Source organism: Meriones unguiculatus, chromosome X (genome assembly GCF_030254825.1).
Source record: "Meriones unguiculatus strain TT.TT164.6M chromosome X, Bangor_MerUng_6.1, whole genome shotgun sequence".
In the NCBI taxonomy this organism is placed as follows: domain Eukaryota; kingdom Metazoa; phylum Chordata; class Mammalia; order Rodentia; family Muridae; genus Meriones; species Meriones unguiculatus.
Genome location: NC_083369.1, coordinates 78,496,174 through 78,523,153, shown reverse-complemented (window position 1 = coordinate 78,523,153; position 26,980 = coordinate 78,496,174).

The window sequence follows — 26,980 nt, the reverse complement described above, 5'->3', positions numbered from 1 at the left end:
ACTGCACATGGATTGCTCCATGTTGATTTTGAGACAAGAAAGGTGGAGCCAAGGCTTCTCTGCCATCTCAACTAACAGCAAGCACATAGTTTCAGTAACATTTTAATTTAGGGCAATCAAGGGAAGTCACATGATTGGCAGTCATCTTGGTTATGAAACAAACAAATAAAATAGCTGTCAATACAAAAGCCTGAGAAAAATGTTGTTTGAGGGTTTAAGAAAGGGTTTTAAGGTTGGTAAATGCAAGTTATAGATATTTGAGGGTCAAAGAAAGTTTTTTCAGGTTGGTAAATGCAAGTTATAAAGGTTGCAAGGTTTAGGGTGCTTTAAGGTATCCTAAATAGGTAAAAATGCTTAATATTTCCTCCTGTTGCTATTCTACTGTTATATTGAGTATCCTGAGCTTTGACCTTAATCAATAAAGCTCTGATACTAATACAAAAACATTCCCCTATACCACCCTTATTCTGGTTCCAAGCTCAAGATTTTAAAATTTCCTTTAAATCTCCATAATTGCTCAACCATGTTTGTAGCAGCTTTATTTGTAATAGCCAGAAGCTGGAAACAACCCAGATGCCCCTCAACTGAAGAATGGATGCAGAAAATGTGGTACATCTACACAATGGAATATTACTCAGCAATGAAAAATAAGGAAATCATGAAATTTGCAGGTAAATGGTGGGATCTGGAAAGGATCATCCTGAGTGAGTCGTCCCAGAAGCAAAAAGACACACATGGCAGATACTCACTCATATAGACATACAACATAGGACAAACCCACTAAAACCTGTGCATCTAAAGAAACTAAGCAAGAGAGAGGACCCTAACTAAAATGTCCAATCCCCATCCGGAAAGGCAAAGAGGATGGACATCAGAAGAAGAAGAAAACAGGAAACAACCTAGGAACCTACCACAGAGGGCCTCTGAAAGCCTCTGCCCTACAGACTATCAATGCAGATGCTGAGCCTGATGGGCAACTGTTGGACAGAATGAAGGGAATTTTATGTAAGAACTGGGAAATAGTAAGAGCTGGAGAGGACAGGGTCTCCACAAGGAGAGCAACAAAACCAGAAAATTTGAACACAGGGAACTTCCCAGAGACTCATACTCCAACCAAGGACTATTCATAGAGATAACCCAGAACCCCTGCACAGATGTAGCCCAGGGCAGTTCAGAGTCCAATTGGGTTACATAGTAATGTGAAGAGGTACTGCCTCTGACATAATCTGATTGGCCTGCTCTTTGATCACCTCCTTCTGGGGGCGAGCAGCCTTACCAGGCCATAGTAGAGGACAATGCAGCCACTTTTGATGTGAACTGATAGACTAAGATCAGAAAGGAGAGGAGAACCTCCCCTATCAGTGGACTTGGGGAGTGGCATGCATGCAGAGGGAGGAGGGAGGGTGGGATTGGGAGGGGAGGAGGGAGGGGCTTATGGGGGGATGCAGAATGAATAAAGTGTAATTGATGAAAAATTAAAAAAAAGAAAAAAATACATAAATAAAATAAAATTTAAAAATATTTCCCAACTTCGATTAAAAACGAAAACTCTCAAAAAAAAAAAAAAAGGTTAAGATCAAGTGAGCTTTTGTCACTTCTACTTTATGAAAGGCTTTTGCCTTTTCAAAGCTCACTTTAAAGAATGTTTATTCTGTTAACACAATTTGTCTTTGTAAAACTTAAAAGTAATTCTTGTAAGCTTCAGGAAATCCACCTGAATCTACCTCTCAGGTCAACTGGGCTCCAGATAAGTACTGTACCTATTGCCTATCTCAGAGGGTGGGATTCCTCCCCTTTCCCTAGTTTTGGGACTTCCTGCCTGCCCAATGGTAATAGTCCATTTGTCTATTCCTCCAGATTCTCCTCTGAGATATCTTCAGGAGAATTTCAGATTTCTATACCTAGTGCCTGCTTTAAGGGCCTCTAATCTTACACACCTCTGTAATCAAACTTAGCCTCAATTTCCTTAAATGACAGATCTAAAGCACAATGTTTTTAATTACTGCCAGTTATTGGGTAAATGGAGCTTCCCTCAGGTAAATGGGGGTTCCAATGTTCAAGTTTATTTGATCCAAAGCTTCCACCTCTGTTTGCTCTCCCGAAAGTTTTAAATGTACACCTAAAGAATTTTCTCCATAATCTACTTAACCTTTTCTTCTGCCTATATATATGTTCCAGTATCCTGCCACACACAGGTGTTTCCTATATCCACAACAGAGCCAAAGCAGCTACCACAGGTGTTCCAGTCTGACCTCATTGACTTCCATCAAGCTGGACCGGCATTTTCCCTCCTAGCCACTGATGTTCTCACAGACCCTGGACAGCATCAAAACAGCTTGTTCTTCCTGGATTTGGCCAGCATTTCAGCCTTTTGACCCCCCTTCAGTGCCCCCAGTGTCAGCAGGAAGTAGCCAGAAGAGAATCTACATCGTTATTCATTTATTACTAACAAAGGGCTGGAATTTATTACTAAATTCCCAGTGCCCCCAGTGTCAGCAGGAAGTAGCCAGAAGAGAATCTACATCCGTTATTCATTTATTACTAACAAAGGGCTGGAATTTATTACTAACAAAGGCCCAGGACAAGTAGCTACAGGTGCTTCCAGCATTCCTCAGTACCTACCTGCTGCTTTGCATGGCTGGCAAATCTCTACTGGCAACCCTCTGCCCTGAACTTTTCAAGGCAGAGATTTCCCCTCCTCCCTTGACTAGGTACTCTGGACATTTTGATGCTATAATTTTTCCTCTCTCTCTCTCTCACCGTCTTGCATGGCAACCAAGAGCTGCTTCCAGTGAACCTAAATTTATATACTTTAACTTGACTTACATGAGAAGCAGGCCACGCTCCTCATTTTTTCATTATACAAAAAGAGAGGAATGTTATTTAAGCAGCCTGCTTCTGGGTTGCCAAGCAACCTATGATGACATCATGTGTTGCCCACCAGGTAGCCACACCTGGCAGGGGTGGTTAAATTTCTCCTTAAAAGAATCAACCCACCACTTTGTAGCTCTCTTGCCTTCTTACTCTCTTGCTCTCTCCCCTTTCTCTATCAGGGCACCCCCTTCTTTCCCCCTATTATCTCTCTCTCTTCATGTTCATCTAATAAACTTTCATATAAAATCTGTTGTGATCACCATAATTTCCTTGGTCCTAATACAATCCACAGACCCAAAGAAACTAAGTAACAAGCATCAAGAGTAGATGCTTGAATCTCACTAAGAAAAGGAAATAAAACAGATATCAGCAGAATTAATGGAGAGATGGGACTGTGTTGAGAAAAGGGTGTATGGTAACAGGATGGATGAAGTCAGAGAGGACTAAAGGAGAGACAAAGGGAATGAAGGTAGGCATCTCTGAAATGAGCTAGAAACCTAGGACAATGGAAACTTCCAGGAATATATAAAGGTGATTCTAGCTAAGACTTTTAGCAATGGAGGATATGGAGCCTTAACTGGCAATCTCCTATAACCAGGCAAGGCTTCCAATGGAAGGACTGGGATAACAACCCATCCAGAAAACCTTAGACTCACAATTTGTCCTGCCTATAAGATGTGCAAGGGTAAAAGATGGAACAGAATTTAAAGGAAGGGAGAACCAATCACTGCCTGATCCTGAGACCTACCCCACAGTAGAGAGCCAACCCTTGACACTATTAAAGATATTCAGCTAACAGGAACCTAGCATAACTGTCACCAGAGAGCAACTGATGAAAACTGATGCAGAGACCCACATATTAAGTGGAACTTGGGGAATCCTGTGGAAGAAGTAGAAGAAGGATTGAAGGAGGCAGAGAGACCAAGTGCACCATAAGAAATCAAATGGCAGAGAAACACTTTAAAAATGCTCAACATCCTTAGTCATCAGGAATATGCAAATCAAAACAACCTTGAGATTTCACCTTACACCCATCAGAATGGCTAAGATAAAAAAACTCAAGTGACAACACATGCTGGAGAGGATGTGGAGAAAGGGGAACCCTCCTCCATTACTGGTGGGAACGTAAACTTGTACAACCACTTTGTAAATCAATCTGGCACTTTCTCAGACAATTAGGAACAGTGTATCCTCAAGATCCAGCTACACCACTCCTAGGCATATATCCAAAATATGCTCAAGTATACAACAAGGATATTTGTTCAACCATGTTCATAGCAGTTTATTCATAATAGTCAGAATCTGGAAACAACCCAGATGTCCCTCAACAGAGGAATGGATACAGAAATTGTAGTACATTTACATAATGGAATACTACTAAGCAATTGAAAACAAGAAATTCATGAAATTTGTATGCAAATAGTGGGAACTAGAAAAGATCTTCCTGAGTGAGGTATCCCAGAAACAGAAAGACACACACATGGTATATAGTTACTTATAAATGGATATTAGACATCTAATATAGGATAATCATACTAAAATCTGTACATCTGAAGAACCTAAGCAAGAAGAAAAACTCTGGATAAGATGCTCAATCTTCATTCAGACAGGCAAATGATATAGACATTGGAAGAGGGTGAAGACAAGAAAGAAGACAGGAGCCTACCACAGAGGGCCTCTGAAAGACTCTACCCTGCAGGGTATCAAAGCAGATGCTAAGACCCATAGCCAAACTTTGGGCAGAGTAAAGGGAATCTTATGAAAAAAATGGGGAGATAGAAAGAACTGGAGGAGAGAGGAGCTCCACAAAAAGAGCAACAGAACCAAAAAAATCTGGGCAAAGGGGTCTTTTCTGAGACTGATAGTCCAACTAAGGATCATTCATGGATATAACCTAGAACCTCTGCACAGATGTAGCCTATGGTAGCTCAGTCTCTAAATGGGTTCCCTAGTAAGGGGACCAGGGGCTGTCTCTGAAATGAACTCAGTGGCTGGCTCTTTAATTACTTCTCCCTGAGGGGAGGCAGCTCTACCAGGCCACGGAAGAAGACAGTGAAGCCAGTCCTCCTGATGAGACCTAATAGGCTAGAGTGAGATGGAAGGGGAGGAAGACCTACCATCTCAGTGGGCATGGGAAGGGGCATGGGAAGAAAAGATGGAGGGAGGGTAAGATTGGGAGAGGATGAGGGAGAGAGCTATAGCTGGGATACAAAGTTAATAAACTGTAATAAATAAAAAGAAAACCTACTGAGTCAAGTAACCTGATACCATAAGGGCTCAGAGTTTGAACTGCCAATCATAGAGCATAAATGGGATGGACCTACATCCTCTGAACATATGTAACATTTGTGCAGCTGGGTCTTCATGTGGATGGAACTCCTAAAGTAGTAATAGCAGGGGCTGTCTCTGACTACATTGCCTGCCTTTGGATCACTTTCCCTTAACTGGACTGTTTTGTCTAGCCTCAATAGGAAAAGATGTACCTTATCTTACTGCAACTTGGTATGCCAAAGCTGGTTGGTATCCATGGGCAGCCTCCCCTTTTTTGAGGAGAAGGGGAGGAGGGATGAATAGAAGGGGGTAGAGAAAACAGGACTGGAAGGAGAGGAGGAAGAGGAAGCTGCAATTGGGATGTAAAGTAATTTAATAATTAATTTGAAAGGAAGAAACAATTGCTAAAAATGGGATGAACTATCAGGAGGCTCATCCTTAGAGAAGATGATTTGTCCAGAGCATGTTTTAATCAAAGTATAGCTATGGGAGGCAATTAATGTGTTAACTAAGTCTTTTTAACCATTCCACCATATGTGCATATTTCAAAATATCATGTTTTATATGCTATAAGTATATATAATTTTCTCTGTTAACATAAATGAAGAAGTGTTTAGTGACTAACTGTAGAATAGAGCTAGAATTCTGTAGTTTGATATTATCAGAGTTGATTCAAATGTCTTGAAGTCATGTGTATTATCAGAAAGAAAACCACAATACATTAGCAATAATCCTGAAGTATTTCATGGTGATAATGAGGCCCATAGTTTATCATGTATACTCTCTATCTGGATGGTTAATGTGAGGGAGAAAGAATATATAAGCAATAAATAATTTTCTGCACCAAAAATACTAGTGCTGATCAAGATGATAAAATATAGTACAAAGACATTGTACTAATTTATATCAATCTAATTTTTAGCAATCTAACAGAACAAAAGGCCAAGCAATAAATGCTAAAAAATAACATTCAGTAAACAGCTTTCTCCAAAGGCCCACTAAATACCAGAGTTCAATATATCAACACTACTAGGACAGAATACAACCACTCTCCAGGTCAGACCTCAACTGCTTTCTGGGACAGACTTTCACTACCTATTCTTTATGGCATCTTAAGGTGGACCACAACATATGCCTGCCACAAAATCTCTTCAGCAACCTAGATGCTCATCCCCTCACAGATACTGTAGAACTTCTACCAGGACTCTGGAGGCAACCAGTAAATCCACCTAGAACTCTAATGCCTCTTAACAATATACAGCCATATCTTGACCATGAAGAACAAGATTGTGACCATGACCAAGACTTTGAAGAATGTTGCTTTTTTAAAAAACTAATCTAATGAGGAGAAAAAATATGCTGAGAAACTGATGAAAACATAGCACCAGTATTACTGGCTGAACCTGCCTTCGGAATATGAAGAAATAAAATCAATAACACTGGAGAACAGGCTGAAAGCAATGAAATATGCAATACACTTGAGAAAAGCCATAAATCTGTCAATACCGGAAAAGTACAAAATACTGAAAACTGATGAAAATTACCTCTCATTTGCATGACTTTGTTGATATTATTACCTGAATATACAGGTAAAATCTATCAAGAAAAGAATGACTAGATAACCAGTTTGCACAGGATGGAAGCTTTGCACCCATAATCTGGCACAATTCTGTAGAATATATTTGAAAAACACATCCCAAGCAAAAATGATAAGACCTGAAAATCCCCATAAATAAAGAATGACTTCTCTGGTCAACAAAGGAAGTACACACGTTTTCTATAAATTGTGCACAAATATCACCTGATATCTGTATTTTTGCTTTTAAGTAAAGAAAATTGACCACCATGGGAAAAGGATTGAATCAATATTACATATATATATATGAATTATGAAATTATTAAATGTGGCACACTTGTAATTTTAAAAACAGTGTCTAATTTAGTGTAGGATAGCTTATTACATAGATGATGCAACCAACATAATCAACATGATTGTGTGTGTGTATGAAACATTGACTACATCAAGCAAGCTATCTGTAAGCCAAAAAATCCTCAAAAATATCATTCTTGTATTGTGTGTTTCCCTTATTTTTCCATATTTCCATTTCCATATTATTCAATTATTTTTCCAAAATAAATTTATACAGAACTTATTTGAATAGATTTTAAAGGCTTTATCCAAATATAATTTACCTTGCTTTAATTTAACACAGAACCACTTGTTTCTGGAATTTCAACTACCAAAATTATATTCTTCATTTTCAAGAAAAATCATTTGTCCTATATACTGACTATATACTAAGCATTGTATGTAAAAGAAAGCTTACATCTACAGCCTTTACATATGAAGCAATGGTGATAGTGTTTACACAAATTTTAGATTAAGGAAAACTGACAATTATGGTTCAGACTATGAATGGATTTGTTTAATCAAAGTTTCGCAAGAAAGGTTTTAAAAGGTGGGACTGCATTAGTTTGGTGCAGTGTAAGGTGGGATTTATAATAAATCTGGCATAGTTCAAATTATGTTATTTCTTTTATAATTAAATTTTTATTTTTATATTAATTAGAGTTTATTCACTTTGTATCCCAGTCCTATCTCCCTCCATCATTCCCTCCCAATCCCATGCTCCCTCCCTCATCTCTTCCCATTCCCCTCCCCAGTCCACTGATAGGAGAGGTCCTCCTTCCCTTCCATCTGGCCCTCACTAATCAGGTCTCATCAGGACTGGCTGCATTGTGTTCCTCCGTGGCCTGCTAAGGATGCCCTCCCCACTCAGAGGAAGTGATCAAAGAGCCAGACATTGAGTTCATGTCGGAGACAGTCTCTGTTCCCCTTACTAGGGAAACTCAGTTGGATACTGAGCAGCCATAGGATACACCTGAGCGGGTTCTAGGTTATATCCATGCATGGACCTTGGTTGGAGTATCAGTCTCAGAAAAGACCCCTGTGCCCAAATATTGGTTCTGTTGCTCTCTTTGTGGAGCTCAGGTCTTCTCCAGGTCCCACTATCTCCCCATTCTTTCATAAGATTCCCTGTACTCTGCCAAAGTTTGGTTAAGAGTCTCAGAATCTGCTTTGATACAGTGCTGGGTAGAGTCTTTCAGAGGCCCTCTGTGGTAGGCTCCTATCCTGTTCCCTGTTTTCTCCTTCTTCCAATGTCCATCATGTTTGTCTTTTTGAGTGAGGATTGATCATCTTACCCAGGGAACTCTTTGCTTAGCTTCTTTAGGTGTAGAGTTTAGTATGTTTATCCTATATTATAGGTCTAGTATTTACTTAAAAGTGAATATATACTGTGGGTGTCTTTCTGCTCTGGGACACCTCAGGTGATCTTTTCTAGATCCCACCATTTGCCTGAAAATTTCATGATTTTTTGGTTATTAATTGCTGAGTAGTATTCCATTGTGTAAATGTGCCACAATTTCTCTATTCATTCCTTCATTGAGGAACATCTGGGTTGTTTCCAGGTTCCAGCTATTACAAATAAAGCTACTATGAACATGGTTGTACAAATATCCTTGTTTACTTGAGCATATTTTGGATTTATGCCTAGGAGTGGTATAGCTGGATCTTGAGGGAGCACTATTCCTAATTGTCTGAGAAAGTAACAGATTGATTTTCAAACTGGTTGTACAAGTTTATATTTCTATCAGCTGTGGAGGAGGGTTCCCCTTTCTCTACATCCTCTCCAACATGTGTTGTCACTTGAGTTTTTTATCTTAGCCATTCTGATGGGTGTAAGGTGGTATCTCAGGGTCGTTTTGGTTTTCATTTCCCTGATGACTAAAGATGTTGAGCATTTATTTCAGTGTTTCTCTGCCATTCTATATTCCTCTACAGAGAATTCTCTATTTAGATCTGTATCCAATTTTTTAATTGGGTTACTTGCTTTGTTGCTTTTTAACTTCTTTAGTTCTTTATATATTCTGGATATCAGCCCTTTATCAGATATAGTGTTGGTGAAGATCCTTTCCCAGTCTGTGGGCTATTGTTTTGTTCTCACTACAGTGTCCTTTGCTTTACAGAAGCTTTCAGTTTCATGAGGTCCCATTTATTGATTGTTGATCTTAGAGCCTGTGCTGTTGGTGTTCTGTTCAAGAAGCTGTCTTCTGTTGCCAATGAGTTCTAGGTTCGTCACCACTTTTTCTTTTAACCGATTTAGTGTGTCTGGTTTTATGTTGAGGTCTTTGATCCGCTTGGACTATAGTTTTGCTATTTCTTAAGTACAGAAATTTCAGCAAGTTACATAAACCTTCTAAACTGCACTCTGGTAGTATTATCATTTAAAAGAAGATAAACAACATCTTCATTGAGTTGATACAAGGATTAATCAAGATTATAAAGGTTAAAGAACATAATGACTTACATTCTGCAAGGTGATCATGAGTCTTGGTGTATGCTAATTAAATGTAATCTATATGTGCCTCTCCATTACTGTAGTATTTCTTCTTAGTGTTTGGAAATCATTTAAACACTTTCTTAGAGCACAATATGTATATGTTGTGGATACAAACTTGCTTTTATTTTGGGCCCAAGTGTGGAATGTGGGACTGATTCAGATGGTCCACAGCAGCAGAGTATTTGCATCATGTGGGCTCTGAGAGGAACTCTTTGAAAGCAGCAGATAGTTTGAATCTGAGGACTCTGCCAGAGTAAATGCCAGAGCCCAGAGAGTAGAGATAAGAGAAAGAATAAGGCTACTCCTGATTTTCCCTTGCTGTTCCTAGTTGCTGTTATGAAACTGATGCAAGGATTAGACTGGCTCCAAGGACCCAAAGACCTTGACTAGCAGGAAGCAGCTAAGAAAGAACTGCTTCCCCTTTCTCACTAATCCCTTTCTCTCTCCTACCTGGTGTTGGGGTGTTGGAAGGGATTGGGGTGGAGTAGGGAGAAAAAGGTATCAGAAACATAAATAAAAGAGTTTATAAAAAACTGACATCTACACGTATGTACTTTGTTTCAGCTAGTATTAGTCTCCTTATATATGAAATTGTAAAAGAAAAATTCTAAAAAGATATTATGACAATAACTCCTATTTAGCATATATGGAGATTCTTTAAGTAATTATTACAAGCAATCCATGGTTTTATTTCATTAGTAGATTTCATTAGCATATTCAGAGTAATAGGAATGTTGGGTAGAAAATAAAGATGAGAAGGAAGTAGTAAATGACAAAGCAAAAATGCAGGAAATGGATGAAAACTCTGAAAGGAAAAGGAGCAGTATAAACAAATAATCTAAGTCAAGAATGAATAAGTTAAGCATGAGTTTAACAGCAGTACTGAGTCAGAAGAAAACTATTGAGTATAAGGCATCTTTTCGTGAACACACTTGTTATAGAGAATTAAATATTTGAAATAGAGTAGGAGATGTAGCACTATAAAGCTCTTACCTAGCATGCTAAGTCCCATAAGTCCCGTGTCCAGTCAGAGCCCCACAAAACCCTGGTGGTACACATCTGTAATCTCAGTATTTGGGAGCCTTAAGTAGGGAGATCAGAGTATCAAGATCATTCTCAGTCTCATAAGAAGTTCGAGGGCAGCCAAAGCTACTCAATCCTCTGTCTCAAAATACATATGTATACAATACCCAACCCACACACACATACACAAACACACACAAACTCTTTTTGGTTTTGATAACTACTTTGAAAATGGCAAATCCCAGCCAGCTTGAAAAGAAGATTTCAGATATGGTAGGATTACTACTAGTCCTGGTCATTGAAATGATTGTTTCATGTGCTTCTCCTTGGATTTAAGTGTACTGGTTTCTTGCTGTAGACATACTTGAAACATCTACCCACAGAACACTGGCCCAATCTTCCTTGAAATGTATTATAGCTCAGTGAAGCCTCCAATACTCTCAGTAGAAAATGAGAAGCTGTAAAGTTTATAACATGCCAGATAAACCCATATATCCTGTACTTACAAACCAGCGAAACCTGGCACAAGCCATGTGGGAACTAATATCCCCATAATTCAGCATTTTCTCTGTGTCTTAGGGATTTCTTTTAATTTATCACAATTTGCCTTTGCACCTTGAGCTCACTTTCCATTCACATGCCCCCAATTATTCTAAACACAATAAATTATCCTGAAAGAAATTCAACCAACTCATAAGAGGAAGAGAAAGAGCAATGGGAACAGGAGAAAGCAGAAGCAAAGGTAATAAAGAAATGGAGGGTAAAATGGAGGGGTGAAAGAATGGAGGAAGAGAGAGCAAATTCATGCAAAAAATTAATTTGACTTTTTTCTCTTGGCAAACCAAGTAAATACTCTGAAATTCACTGTTTCTGTTATTTAAAATCTGTTGTAAATACTAACTACCAGCACCCTGGCTTGCCTGCAGGAAACAGGTAGTGAACAACAGAGCCAGCTCCTAGTATAACTATCTGATGTCTAGCTACATTCACGATATGGTCTGCTCTCTAAGTTTTCTAAGCCAAAGACTTCTCAGTTGTTCTTGTAGTATAAAAACATCTGCAGAAACAAAGAGTAACAGAACCAGTACTAGGTAAATGTGTGAGGCAAAGAACTCTGTCTTCTGTTCCTGTACCACTTCCCTAGCTCATCTGTGTCCTTCAGATTGCCACCCTATTACCACCTACACAGCCTTCTCTTATGGAATAAAATGGGAAGTTGAGGCACAGGAAAGAAAATATGTTTTCCTCCATCACTTACTATGCAGTCTTAGACATGTTTATTATCTGAGCCTCATTTTAATAATTTAAAAAATATCTTAATACTACTTGTTTAATTAGCATGTTATGGTGACTAGGAAGCACTTTTATGGTGCTAGGGATAGAACCAGAGACTTAGCTCTGTGTTTCATCAAGACTGTGCAAAATTGATAGCTCTTCTAACACAGTCAAAGATGCCCCCTCCCCCATGCAGAGCAGGTCTTCCTTTTCTGGAAAAAGAATAATGATTCATTCATCCCTTAGGCAAGCATTGACCAGGGCATCAGAAGTACAGCACATGCCTGATAGTGAAGAGATTACATTCTAATTTAGGAATTATAATATGTGGCTCTATTGCAGAGCCACAGCCAGAATCTCAACATATAAGATGAATCTGAAGAGATGCAAATGCCTAAGGAAGGTACAGTGAATTTTCAAGATTCAGTCTACACTATTTGAAGATTAGAACAGAAAAGTTAACACAGGAAGACCATGGCTTTCTAAATATAATTTTCCAGATACACCATCCAACATCACTCAAAATAAGATTGCCAATGGCACAACCTGCTCTCATGGAATAAAATGGCATGTCTTTCTGGCCCTCATGTTAATAATAAAGGTGAGTAATTCAAAGGAAATTTCTCTTTGGCTTAATGGATCTTACAATACAACAGTACACACACACACACACACACACACAAACACACACACACATACACACACACCATATAAACAGATTAATAATCACAGATAAGTAAAGTCCCAAATACAAGACTTTGCCTACTCTTAATGAAATTCATTGATTCTACATATGATATTACATTTCCAGAAAAATCTAAGTGTGTAGGCAAAGGAGTGACAATTTAAAGGGCTAACCCACTCTGATAACATCTGAAGACAGTGTTTACCCTCAAAGGAGTGGCTGTGGTAGCAACATTCCAGACACCGTGGCACATCAGTGGAAGCTGTATTGTTTAAACCACATATTATCACATTTCACAGCATACTGGGGCCATCTGTTCCTGCCCTACTGTTTCTTAAAGGCTTGACAGTGGAGAGCTCTTACCCATGCACATTAAGTTTTCCCGCTCTAGTCTCTTCACTAAAAAAAAAAACAGCAATGTTCTTGAGAGAGGCACAATATTTTTTCTGTTCATTCACTCATCTCCTCATGTTGCTCACAACAAACAGTCAGTGAGCACATTCAAAATGCCAAGTAGTATTAGGATTCAGGGGCAAAAAAGATATAACCTCTGCCATTGGAGAGCACACAGTCTATTGGAAGATAACCCATTAAATATGTATTTATTTGAGAAAATGATAAATACTCTAATGGAATAATCACAAAGTGGTAAAGCAATATAAGCATAAACACTTGAATGAGTATGAAAAGAAATAAGGAGCCTGACAAACCTTCTGAAAGCAGGAAATGTTCAGATGATACATAGAGTATGCTAGACAAAGGAGGAGAAATTGAACATTGTGAGGAAAGCCCACCATGGGTAAAGACAAGCATATGATTATCATACATGACTGAGCAATAAAACCAGACTTCCTGATGTCTGTTCAACATGGTCCACATTAGGTCAAGACAACCCAATTTATGAGCATTATTTGGGCATAAATTGTTAATAGTAGATGCTTTCATTTTCAAGCTATTCCACTAATTTAGCAGAGAGGTAGGAAAAATCTTGGAGGAATTGGAGAAGAAAAAACATGATCAAAATATATGAAAATTTTTTCAGTGAAAGTCTTTTCACATTAGACAATGCATTGTGCAGTCTCAAAAGGAACTACAGGGAAGTGAGGAAGTTAGTATGGGAACACAACTTGCACACACTCCAGTTTACAATGGACTCTATAAATTAGAATTGAAATAAGACTATTTTGAAATTTGTTTCCATTTTGAAATTCCAGCCACAAGATGTGAAATCATCAATTAATATAGTTCAACTTTCTAACCAAGTCTGGAGAAAAAAAAATCAATTTACATTGTTTATAACTACCCTTGGAATGATGGTAGCATCAACTAAGTATATTAATCTGAGGAAGTTGAGCTCATCTTCCCATGTATAATATGTGGATTGATTCAAATATTCAGTAAATAGTCACGTTATTATAATGTCTTCTTCTAGTTAGCTTTAAGAGACAACTTGACAGCTCAGAATCATCTTAGAAGGGAATTTCAGTTCATGGATTAACTAGATAAGATTGGCATGTGAACCTGACCAGTCTTTTGAGGGTAATCTTAATTGTCAAGTGATATAAGAGTGCCCAGCCAACTATGAGCAACTTCATTCCCCAGGCAAGTGACCGTGGGATGCGTAAGAAAACTAATTTAATATGAGTCTGCAATCAAGCCAGCAAGAAAGGTTCCTCCATGGCTTCTGCTTCAAGTTACTGTTTAATTTCCTACTTTGACTGCTTTCAATGATGGACTGTGACCTCAAAGCAAAAGCCAAATCAAATTTTTCCTCCCATAAGTGACCAGAATGTTTTTCACAGAAACAGAAAGGAAGCAAGAACAGATACTGAATTCATTCCTTTTTTGCAACTGTGATAAAATATTATGACCAAGGCAACTTACATAAGAAAAGGTTTATTTGGGATATTTTTTCCAGAGGGATAACAGTACATCATGGCAGGGGGGCATGGCAGCAGGAAGGCATAGTGGCTAGAGCAGGAAGCTGAGTAACAATATCTTCAATTTCAAACATGAAACATAGAAAAAACTGGAACTAGGGCAATACTATGAACCCCCAAAGCCTTATTCCAGTGACAAAATTCTTCCAGCAAGGCTATACCACCGACTGGGAACCAAGTGTTCAAATAAAGGCCTATGGAAGAGGTGTCTCATGCAAACCACCACAGGCACTGTTATGTTAGCATGATCCCTAGAAACTTTTCCTATCTTTGAAGAGAAAATAATCTAATGGTAGAGACAGACATTAAATAAGTAATTATGAGAAAAGTTTGCTCATTTATATTATGAAGGTAGTACAACTCTGATCTCAAAGCTAATAAAGCCATGAAATATGTATATGTGAACATTCATATATGCATACATATAAATTTCAACGTCCCAGTCATAAATATCACTAAATTCCAAACAAAATATCCAGCAATCAAATTTAGTGGTATATTAAAGGATTACATACCACATGATTCAGTAGGACAAATTCCTCAAATATCACCTTTTTTCCCCAAAACAAATGACAACTCTCATATGCATCACATCAATAAAGAAATGAAAAATATCTACATGGCGGCTCTAGTTAGCTTTAACTATGAACATGAAACAGCTGTAAAGAGGGTCAATTGATTATGTTTAATAAGGTATGTGAGTATATTTTGAGGGTTTGTCTTGATTTTTAATTGATCAAGGAATGTCCAGCTTATTGTAGGCAGTACTATTCCCTAGGAAGGTCATCATGAACTTTGCAAGAAAGCTAGTTAAGGATGAGGCTGCAAGTAAACCAACAAACAAAATATTTCCACAGTTTCTAATTATAGTTCCTACTTGAGTGCCTACACTGACTGCCCTCAATATAGACTTTGACATAGCATATTTGTTTCATTGAGTGATATGTAAGCTAAAGAAAACCTTTTCTCCCTTAAGTTGGTTTTGATTGTGATGTTTATAACATCAACAGACTAAAGCAAAACAATAACCACCTGATGTAATCTGAATGTTTCTCTCCAAATTTATATCTTGAACTTAATAAGCAATGTGATAATATTAAGAGCTGAATCCTTTAACAGGTAATTCCATTGGGGAAAGATTAGTACACAAATATAAAAGGTATGTATAAATGAGTTGCCTTACTCTTATGCTATATGAATATAAAGGAAAAAATTATTATATGGTAAGTAAAATATGTGCCTTTATGAAACACTGAATATATTTGTGCCTTTATCTTGGACTTCTCAACATCTAAAATTCTTAGACATAAAAACCTATGGCTTACAAAATGCCCAAACTAAGATATTTTGTTATAGCAACTGGAATACACTAAGATACTATCTTAATGGTTTTTTTTCATAAAATATCAGTAAATTAAAAAAAAAAAAAAAAAAACAGATAATCACACTGACTCCAGATCTTGTTCAGGAGACATTATCTCTGGAACTGTACCAAGTATTGAAGGCTCTCAGCTTTCCAAGAAAAACTCTTGTCATCTGCCTTCTTATTATTCCTGTGGATAAACCTACAACAAAGATTGTTTTCTGCTCTGGTAGCTCTGGTGTTCCCAGGGGCTCAACTCACTACTAACTTCCCAGAACACTGTCCTAGCTCCACTGGGAACTTCACAAGTGTCACACATATTCATTGGGCTACAGAATAACTTCCTGGTATAGAAGTAATCTCTGTTGTCCTAAGACCATGTTAGCTGTCTCAAGGCCATGATTGAACTGCATGCCAAGATCCCAGACATTGGTAGAAATGTATTTTCTTTTGTTCCCATAAAATAGATTGGAGAGGAATCGCTGCTATAGCTTATTGCCCCAGTGTTTTGACAATACTGCAAAGAATATTCTCTTGTCTATTGAACATATATGGGCACTGCAGATCAGAGACATCAAATGACTATGGTTATAATGTTCTTAAATTGCAGAGCCCTCCTGTTATCTATGTTTCAGTCATGGGATATTTTTTCACTAAATAAATCCACATAGTTGGACATAAGTGTGAATGTATTCTGTCCAATTTCCTAACTGTCATTGAGAAGGCTTTTTTTAACCCAGTGAAAGAAGATACGATTGGGCCATGGCCTCAAGTGTCTGGAAGAATATCGTTAACAACCTAAGGACTGGTTTATTTATTTATTCTCTCATATCTTGCATCTTGAACACAGTTTCCCCTCTCTCCTCTCTTCCCAGTCCCCTCACATCTCTCCTCTCCTCTAGATCCATTCCTCCTCCATTTATCTTCAAAATGGGGAAGGTCATCTAAGGATATCAACCAAACATGGCATACCAAGTTGTAATAAGACAAGGCGCCTTCCCTTATATTAGGGCTGGACCTAAGTTCAGACTCATGGAGGCTCCCTGATTGTCAGTTCAGTCTATTCGAACCCCTCTGAGCCCTGGTTATTTGATTCTGTGGGCCATTTTCTTGTGGTGTTTTTGATGCCTCTGGCTCCTACAATCCTTTCCCTTCTTCGTCAGCAGGATTCCTGAACTCCATCTAATATTTGGCTATATTTACCTTTGGGTCTTTGCATCTGCTTCCATCAGTTGTGGAATGAAACCTCTGTAATGATGATTATGATAGCCTTCTGTCTACAATTATAGCATAGAATCATTAGGAATCATTTCATTGACTTCTTTATTCTGTTTGTGTTTGGTTTTATCCTAGGTCTCCTGGCTATCCAGCCTCTGATTTGTGGCCCTTCAGGTACTGTCAGGCACAGGATTCCTCTCTTGGCATGGTTATCAAGCTAGACCAGTCACTGGTTGGCCACTCTCACAAGTTCTACACCACCTTTACCTCAGCACATTTTGTAGGTCAGAAAAATTGTAAGCCAAAGGTTTTGTGGCTGGGATGTTGTCCCAATCCCTTGCCTGAAAAACTTGCCTGGTTAAAGAAGATGGCTGGTTTAGACTTGTTATTGCCTACTACCAGGAGTCTTCACTGGGGTTACCCTCTCATATTCCTGGAAGTTTCCACTGTACTGGGTTTTTATCTCTACCCTTAAGTGCCCCCAGTTCCAGTAATTTCTCCTAGTACTCTCTCCCTTCATATCCCCCATCCTGATCCCTCTTTTTACCATCCATACCACACTACACTCCATCCCACATGTCAACCCTAGAAATCTATTTTATTTTTCTTTCCCAGGAAGATCCTTGTGTCTTCTCTTTGAGGTCTCCTTATTATTTAGCCTCTCTGAGTCTGTAGATTGTAGCATGATTATCCTTTACTTTATAAATAATATTAACTTATCAGTGAGTACATACTATGTCTTTCTGAGTCTGGGTTACCTTACTAAAGATAATTTTTTTCTAGTCCCATTTGTTTGTCTGTGAATTTCATGATGTTATTTTTCTAAATAGCTGCATAATACTCCATTGTGTAAATGTACCACAATTTTCTTTATGCATTCTTTATTAGAGGACCCCCTAGATTTTATCCAGTTTCTGACTATTATGAATAAAGCCACCATGAACATAGTTGAGCAGGTGTCCTTGTGGTATATCCTCTGGGTATATGACCAGGAGTGGTTTGGTGGGTCTTGAGGTAGATCAATTCCTAATTTTCTTAGGAAACTCCATATTGATGTCTAAAGCTGTTGTACAAGTTTGCACTCCCACCAACAATGGAGGAATGTTCCCCTTGTTCCACATCCTTGCCAGCATGAGCTGTCACTTGTGTTATTGAGCTCAACCATTCTGATAAGTATAAGAATTATTTTGATTTTCATTTCCCTGATGGTGAAGAAAATTGAACATTTAAGTATTTCTCAGCTGTTTCAGATTCATTTGTTGAGAAATATCTGTTTAGATCTGTACCCCACAAAAATGTGATTATTTAGTTTGTTGATGTCTAGTTTCTTGAATTATTAATATATTTTGTAAATTAGCCCTCTGTCAGATGTAGAGTTGTTGAGAATCTTTTCTTATTCTGTAGGCTGCCATTTTGTCCTTTTGACAGTGTAAGGCTGATTTTTCCTAACAGGACAACATGCAATTTCCCAGCCCCGTAATTAGTTTTGCTATCCACTCTTTTATATTCTGGAGAGAACCCCTTCCTCAGACCAAAGATACTAAGATGTATAACCCTGCTAAGAGCAGAAACAAGAGTCCCATATTCTCAAAAGTATTATAAGCTGGGTGGTATTAAAGAGGTTCAGAACATGCCAGTATTTCAAGTGACCCTAATTCTCAAGAGGGCATAGGTGGCCTTCATTCTACAAGACAACTAATTTCTTGGAATAACTACATTTCACCCCATGAAATCTGGCTACATTTTCTCATATTTTTAACACATAAAATGTGGACCAAGGCCTGCTGCCATGTGACAGGTTAAGTAGCACCAATAGTGCTGATGAGACACAAGTTTTGCCTCTAAAGGCTCTTCAATCTAGAAAAAGAGGAATACAAGCAAATGAATGCATGTGGTATTTTGAGTAGTAGAGTTTTTAGCTCATAACAAATGCCCACTGAAAAGAGAACAAAGCAAGGAGCCCATGGATGAGAGTGCAGTACATCCACAAATAAATCAGAGGTTTGTGTGAGAACACGGAGAAAAAGTAATTGCTTCTGTGCCATGAAGATAATGTTTCAGCTCAAGCTCTAAGGGGTGATAAGCAGAGAATGAGAAGATACTCTATGGAGTAAAAGTAAAAATCCAAGAAGAGCACAGTGTTGACGTAATATTATTAAAATATCTCTTACATTTTAAGAGATGAAAATTTTGCCTTATGGCCAAAGTTAATTGTACATTGTGAGGTCTCTTAACGCTATCCTTCTGTGTATTCAGCCTGTTTGTTTAGCCTGCCTTTAAGGAAACAATGTAACAACCAACTGTTCTTGCCTTGAATTTCCCTTTCTTGCAAAAGTCAGCTTTTGCAACCCTAGCTAATATATAGCTTCAGTTTTAAATTATGTATTATGTATGTAATCATTTTCTGAAAACAGTGATAAGTAGATATTTATAAAATGAATATCCACCATAAATTTGAACATAAGGATTTCAGTTAACAAACAATGATATTTGTTTTATTCTTTTTTTAAATCTGGGTCAGCTGTGGTCAGCAACTTAATATCTTGTAAAATCTTTATCAATGTTTTCTGAATACCACCCCTCGTTCTTTCCTGACTTGATGCTTTCTGTACTGTTCAATAAAAGAAAGAGCAAAATCCTTTATTAAGAACAGAGACAAGGACAGAGTTAGGGACAAATTCAAAATAGAGCCTTTAGGAATACACACACACAGGACAACAGAAGACAGAAGATATGGGGAGAGAATGAAGTAGAGAATTCAAATCTGTGTTCACTCCTGGTTAACTGACATCAAGGGAAAATTCCTTCAATTCTTTCCTTAATGTAGCACCAGTGCATTATTGGTGACTCGAAGTTTATTATTGATGCTTTCAAACTGATGCAAAGCACATGCAGGTTACAAGAGCCACACAGACTGGCATGGTGGTACATGTCTTTAATCCCAGCAAATGGGAGGTAGAGGCAGGTGAGTTCAAGGCCAGCCTGGTCTACAAAGTGAGTCTAAGATAGACAGGGCTGCAAAGAGAAACCATGTCATGAAAAAAACAAAAAAAAACCTAAAAAAGAACCACACACAGTTCATGACGGCTGTGAGTTTTTAGTGCAAGACTAGGAGAAGAGCAGGACCAGGGACAAAGGAATCAGTAGACCCAGCTCTGCCAGGATCTCTCTGCTTCATTTGTCCTATTTTTCCTGTGAGACAATTCTACTCATGCCAAACAATGCATATATTGCTTAGAGGCAGCGCTCAGGCATTTAGAATAGAATTTCTCAAACCAGTCTTGAGCACATTACTGCACAGAAAATGTAATCATTGCCAATAACTGACTATTTGAAGATTTTCTTCCTGGCCTAGTTTATACAGTACCAGACACAACAGCAGTATCCTCTCAAGAAGCTGGTCATATCTGCAAGCCAAAACTTGCATACATTCTATGAAATACTACACTTCAGGTTATGCATGCCAACTTCCTGTAGGTCCTGAGCACAGGCCTGCTAAATAACTACAGCACAGCCAGACCCTGCAAGTACGCTTGGAAACCCTTATCTCAAAGATTTTCTCAGCTGTGGAGGCACATCTGCATCCCTGTCCCACACCAGAGACTGAATCTCCTGGCATAAAGCTCCAGAAATAGAAAGAAGCAGGGTCATTAGACGAATACAGGACATAATAGTTCAGGAAAACGGTGACACTCCCCTCCTTAAATCTGGAACTGTGTACTCCACTGTGGAAATAAAATTAGAAAATAAAATAATAGGTTCACGGAAAAGAAAATAACTTGATATAATAAAAAATAACTTTGACTTCAAACCACTAGCTATCACCCTAACTAATAATGATCCAAGAATACTGATATCATAATAACTAGGAATACTATTTTGAGAATTACATATTATCACAAAGGTAGTATATCAAAGATGGTTGATAATTGGTAACTGTAAGTATTATTTGGTATTGTTATTACTATTGTAATTTTTTATAAAAATACCACACAGGGAAAAGTAATGCTAGAACATAGCTGAAAATAAAGATGAAGCCATATCCACGAAGGCCTGTGTGCTATACCTAAAAGATAACATTGGCAACAGGCAATGTAGTTCAATGGTAGGGAATGTGGTTACCACTGAATTATAAAAATTTTAATTTGATATCTAGCATTGAAAAAAAGAATGACACATAATCATTTACATGAACTTGAGCCACTCATTTAATTTATCCTCTTGTTATATATGCTACAGATGAAAAAAAAGAGTTAAAAAAAAAGAGAAGCTACTTAGGCTATCTGTACTAAACAGAGTATTTTAACTTCTCTGTGGAGATGAAATGAAGAACATGTTGAAGAACAGCTTCAACATTTCAGCTGTGGGCAAACTGAGTCAGGGAATAGAACCTGCAGCTGTTGTCTGGCTGGTGACCCCGTAGACTTTTTCTGAGGGTAATTTTCCAGGGCTGGAACTGGTGGTTACTGACCGTGACATCCACTGATAGTGGCAAACTGAGGGGCAAGAATTAAATTGCAGGCATGAGCTAGTTCTGACAGCTTCCTGACAGGGACTTACAACTACCATGTCAATAAGGGCTAGCCAGGCCTTCCACTGATTGTGGCAACCATCTAAAAAGAAAACAAAAGGAGAGAGAAAGATCACACACACACACACACACACACACACACACACAGACACACACACTTGATAATGAAATAAGACAGATTCCAGCAGGTAGGTTCCAACAAGCTTCTTTCTTCACTTAACTTTTCCTTATTTAGCTTCCCTTACAGGCTTCTTTTATTTTACACATACACATACATACATACATACATACATGCAGGCATGCATACACATTCACATATTAGATGGATGGCACAAACTCCAGAGAAAGAGAGATATAACACAACCTTACATATATGCATATACACATACACCTTAGTGGATGGAACAAACTCTGAAGAACGTGTTTCAAACCACACTTTTACTCTTTTTCCCACAGCTTATATATCCCAGCAAAATCTTTCCAGCAGTACAAAAATCACAATGTGGTTATATTCTATTTTTCTTTTTTTTAAATATTTTATTTATTATGTATACAATATTCTATCTGCATGTACACCTGCATACCAGAAGAAGGCACCAGATTTTTTTATAGATAGTTGTAAGCCACCATGTGGGTGCTGGGAATTGAACTCAGGACCTCTGGAAGAACAGCCAGTGCTCTTAACCTCTGAGCCATCTCTTCAGCCCCCACATTCTATTTTTCTTACAGTGAATATTTAGAATGAGTATACCTAGGAAAAAACATGTTCCCCAATACATGATCAAATGTTTTACGTATTATGGGTGAAAAACAAATATGAAAAACCAATTGTTTCCAAGAACATATACACTTTGTAACTAAGCAACTTGTTTATACATTAACAGACTATGCGCAAACAAAGTAATTTCTCAGCCACCTTTTCTTTACTGGCAGGCTGCAGTTTGTGGTTACAAAGAGAGAATCAATTATCTTAAAACGTAATCTTATAAAATTCTTGAAATAATTACAAATCTAAACCTTTATATACAAAACAATCAGCCATCTCTACTTTAAATCTTTAAGGTGCACATCTGCTCATTAATAATTTTTATTAAATCATATCAGGAATATGAGGGCAAAAGCAAGTGTAAGCAAATCAATTGTTGTCTCAGTAGCCAGCCCAGCTTCAGAGTGACAAGTCAGCCAGTACTACTTTGGGCTATTGTCTTTGTTCACTGACCTTTGAAAGTCCCTGGGTTTACTATTCAGAGTGTACTTTCCTGAACTTTAAATTGTTCCCTAAGATTTTTCTACATCAGAGCCACTAGTAAAAACATCTTTACCTAACCTTGCTAAACAATCTATTTTTTCCAAATTCTTTCTAAGGGTAGCTAGCAGTCATTGCTAACAATCTACAACTGTAGGTTCTTTTCAAGAGTGGTGGTTAAATCACTAATCTGTTTCAGCAACCATGCCTGAAAAAGTTCAAGCATAGTTAATTGTAAGTGTCAGATATACTGCCCAGTCAGGGGATTAAAGTCCCCTTAGATTTTTCACACAATTCATATACTAGAAGGATTATGAGGCCCACAAGAATAACAAGCAGAACTCTGCTCCATAACATCAAGTCCTCAGAACAAATAGTTCTTGGGGCTGTGCCATGCCAAGACACACTCACTGTGGCTCTGCTAACTGGTGAGCTGCATTCCATGAGTTCTACAGTTGTTTTGCTGTTGTTCCTGCATGGCTCCCAATAAGAACAAGGGTATGTAAATCAGATAAATCAATGAACTACTCATCATAAAATGAAGACAAGGTAAAGAAACAATGGCAATGTGAAATGCAGTCATGGCATTAGAGATAGACATAAATAATATATACAAAATATATCCAGAAGGCAAAATATCTATAACTATCACTACTTAATACATTGGGGAAATAAAGCAAAGTGAAGGGAGTGTAGAGCCAAGCAGATTATTTGAGACCTCATTGCCATGTTAAGAGAAAAATGAACATGTGTTCTAATAAGAAAGGAGAGCTGTTAAAAGACTTAGCAGGAACTAGGCATGATCAATTTTTATTTTACAAAGTCCTCTAAATTTCTATAGAGAAAACTTTGGAGAGATACAAAAACAGACGTAAGACCACTAATTTAAGCAACTTTTAAAATTATCCAGAGGATTTGGAAAAGAACTGTAGTTGGAAAACTGCTTGCCCTACCCTCATGCACAAAGCCCTGTGTTTGATTCCCAGCAACATATGAGGCAGAGGTGGTAGCACCTAACTTTAATCCCAGCATTTGGAAAGCTGAGGCACGAAGGTAACTGTGATTCTGACACAAAGATAAACTACACTGTGAGACCCTGTCTGTCTTAGTTCTGTTGCCATGATAAAACCCCAGGACCAAGGCAACTTAGAAATCATTTCATTTGGAGCTCACCATTGTGGGGAGTTAGAGTCCATGATCATTCTGGCAGAGAGAATGACAGTAGGAAGGCAGTCACTGAAGCAGTAAGTAAGTGCTTACTTCTTAATCCAGAAGCACAAGACAGAGAGAGAAAGAAAGAAAAAAAAAAACTAAAAATGGTGGTGTGTCTTTTGAAACCTCAAGGTCTACCTCCTCCAACAAGACCACATCCCCTAATCCTTCATAAACAGCTCCAGCAACTGAGAACTAAGCATTCAAATACATGAGCCTATAAGGACATTCTCATTCAAACCACCACATTATCAAAAGAGAATCCCTGAAATAAAAAGTAAAAAGTATTTTTCACAAGCCCAAGAAATAACTAAAGTTCTGTTTAGTGTATTAGTTGGGTGGGATGATTGTTCAAGGTTCCTGAATAAACTGCATTGAAAAAAAAAAAAAAACAGCAAAACTAAATCATTTGAAGAAAAGTAGATTTCAAGGGGACGATTGGTGACTTATTGTTCACAATATCAGAAGAGGATTTTCTTTCTTTTTTTTTGAAGATTTTCGTATACTCTTACTAAAAGATAGAGACAGAGGTGGGGAGAGTGGCAATTACTCAAATCAAATACACTTCAGGTTTCTTCCTTTCTCTCCTTTCATTTGCAGCTGCTCTGGAGATAATGGAAGTCTTAAGTATAGTACTCAATCAAAGGAATCTTAGACTTTAGTCCTGTACAAAATCACACTCCTACTTTGGAATGAGGGACAAGATCTCACCCTTTAGCCCAAACTATCTTTAGTTGTCTAGCAACATTTCCTAATGCTGGGATTACAAGCATAAACTATCATGTGTGGCCCATTTTCAAGCTTGGTTTCTAAATCAAATGTAGCCTTCTAGGATTTGGCAATGAAAGCATTAGTGATAAGAAAATGGCTTAGGAAAACCTAGGCTTAGATCCTAGATTTGTTGAAGGCTATATCTTAGGTGCAATTCCTACTTTTATAATACATGCAAGTTATAGATTCACGCAATTCCCATCAAATTACCAACACAATTCTTTAAAGAACTTGGAAGAAAAATTCTCAACTTCATATGGAATAGCAAGAAACCCAGAATTGCTAAAATAGTCCTCTACAATAAAAGACCTTCTGGAGGTTAGGTTATCTCCATCCCTGAGCTCAAGCTGTACTATAGAGCAACAGTAATAAAAACTGCATGGTACTGGCATAGAAACAGAACCGTGGATCAAATGAATCAGATAGAAGACCCAGAAACAAACCCACATATTATGGACACGTGATTTTTTTTGAGCAGGATTTTTTCATTTATTCCAAAAATAAATAACAACTGAGTTACAGAGATTTGAGATCAACATTGAAGACTTGTTTTTTTTTTTCTTTCCCTGCATTTTTTAGTTTAATTTTTTAATTAATTACACTTTATTTACTTTGTATCCCCCATGTAGTTACCGCCCTCCTACCCTCCCAATCCCTCCATTCGTTCACCTTCTCCAAACATGCATTTCCCCAAGTCCATTGGTAGGGGAGGTCTTCTTTTCCTTCCTTCTGATCCTAGTCTGTTAGGTCTCATCAGGAGTGACTGCATTGTCTTCCTCTGTGGCCTGGTAAAGCTGCTTTCCCCTCAGGGGTAGGTGAACAAAGAACAGGCCAATCAGTTCATATCAGAGACAGTCCCTGTTCCCATTACTATGGAACCCACTAGGAGACTGAACTGTCATGGGCTACATCTGTGCAGGGATTCTGGCTTATCTCCATGCATGTTACTTGGTTGGACTATTAGTCTCAGGGAAGACCCATGTGCCCATATTTTTTGGATCTGTTGCTCTCCTTGTGAAGCTCCTTTCCCTTCCAGGTCTTAGTAACTCCCATTTCTTTCATAAGATTCCTTGCAATCTCCTCAAAGGTTGGCCATAAGTCTCATCATCTGCTTTGACAGTCTGCAGGGCAGAGCCTTTCAGAGTCCCTCAGTGTCAGGCTCCTAACATGATCCCTGTTTTCTCCTTCTTCTCATATCCATCCTCTTTGCATTTCTGGATGGGGATTGAGCATTTTAGCCAGAGTTCTCCCTCTTGATTAGTTTCTTTAGATGTACAGATTTTAGTAGGTTTTATCCTACATTATGTCTATATGAGTGAGTATACACCATGTGTGTCTTTCTGCTTCTGGGATAGCTCACTCAGAACATTGACAAAGATGCCAAAACCATACAATGAAAAAAAGATAGCATCTCCAACAAATGGTACTAGTCTAATTGGATGTCTACATGTATAAAAATGCAAATAGATCCATACTCATCACCCTGCACAAAAAAAATAGTCCAAGTGAATCAAAGACCTCAACATAAAAACAGACACATTAAATCAGTTAGAAGAAAGAGTGGGGAACAACCTAGAAATCATTGGTACAGGAGAAAACTTCTTGAACAGAACACCAACAGCACAAGCTCTAAGAGCAACAATCAATAAACGGGACCTCATGAAACTGAAAAGCTTCTGTAAAGCAAAGGACACAGTCATCAAAACAAAACGAATGCCTACAGATTGGGAAAAAAATCTTCACCAACCCTTTATCTGACAGAGGGCTAATATCCAGTTTATATAAAGAACTACAAAAGCTGAAATGCAGCAATCCAAGTAATTCAAATTAAAAAATGGAGAATAGAGCTAAACAAAGAACTCTCTGTAAAGGAATATCAAATGACATAGAAACAGTTACAGAAATGCTCATCATCCTTAGTCATCAGAGAAATGAAAATCAAAATGACCCTGAAATTTCACCTTACACCCATCAGAATGGCTAAGATTAAAATCTCAAGTGACAACACATGCTGGAGAGGTTGTGAAGAAAGGGGAACCCTCCTCCACTGCTGGTGGGAATGTAAACTTGAACAACCACTCTGGAAATAATTCTGGCACTTTCTCAGACAATTAGGAATAGCACTTCCTCAAGATCCAGCCGTAGCACTCCTAGGCATATATCCAAAA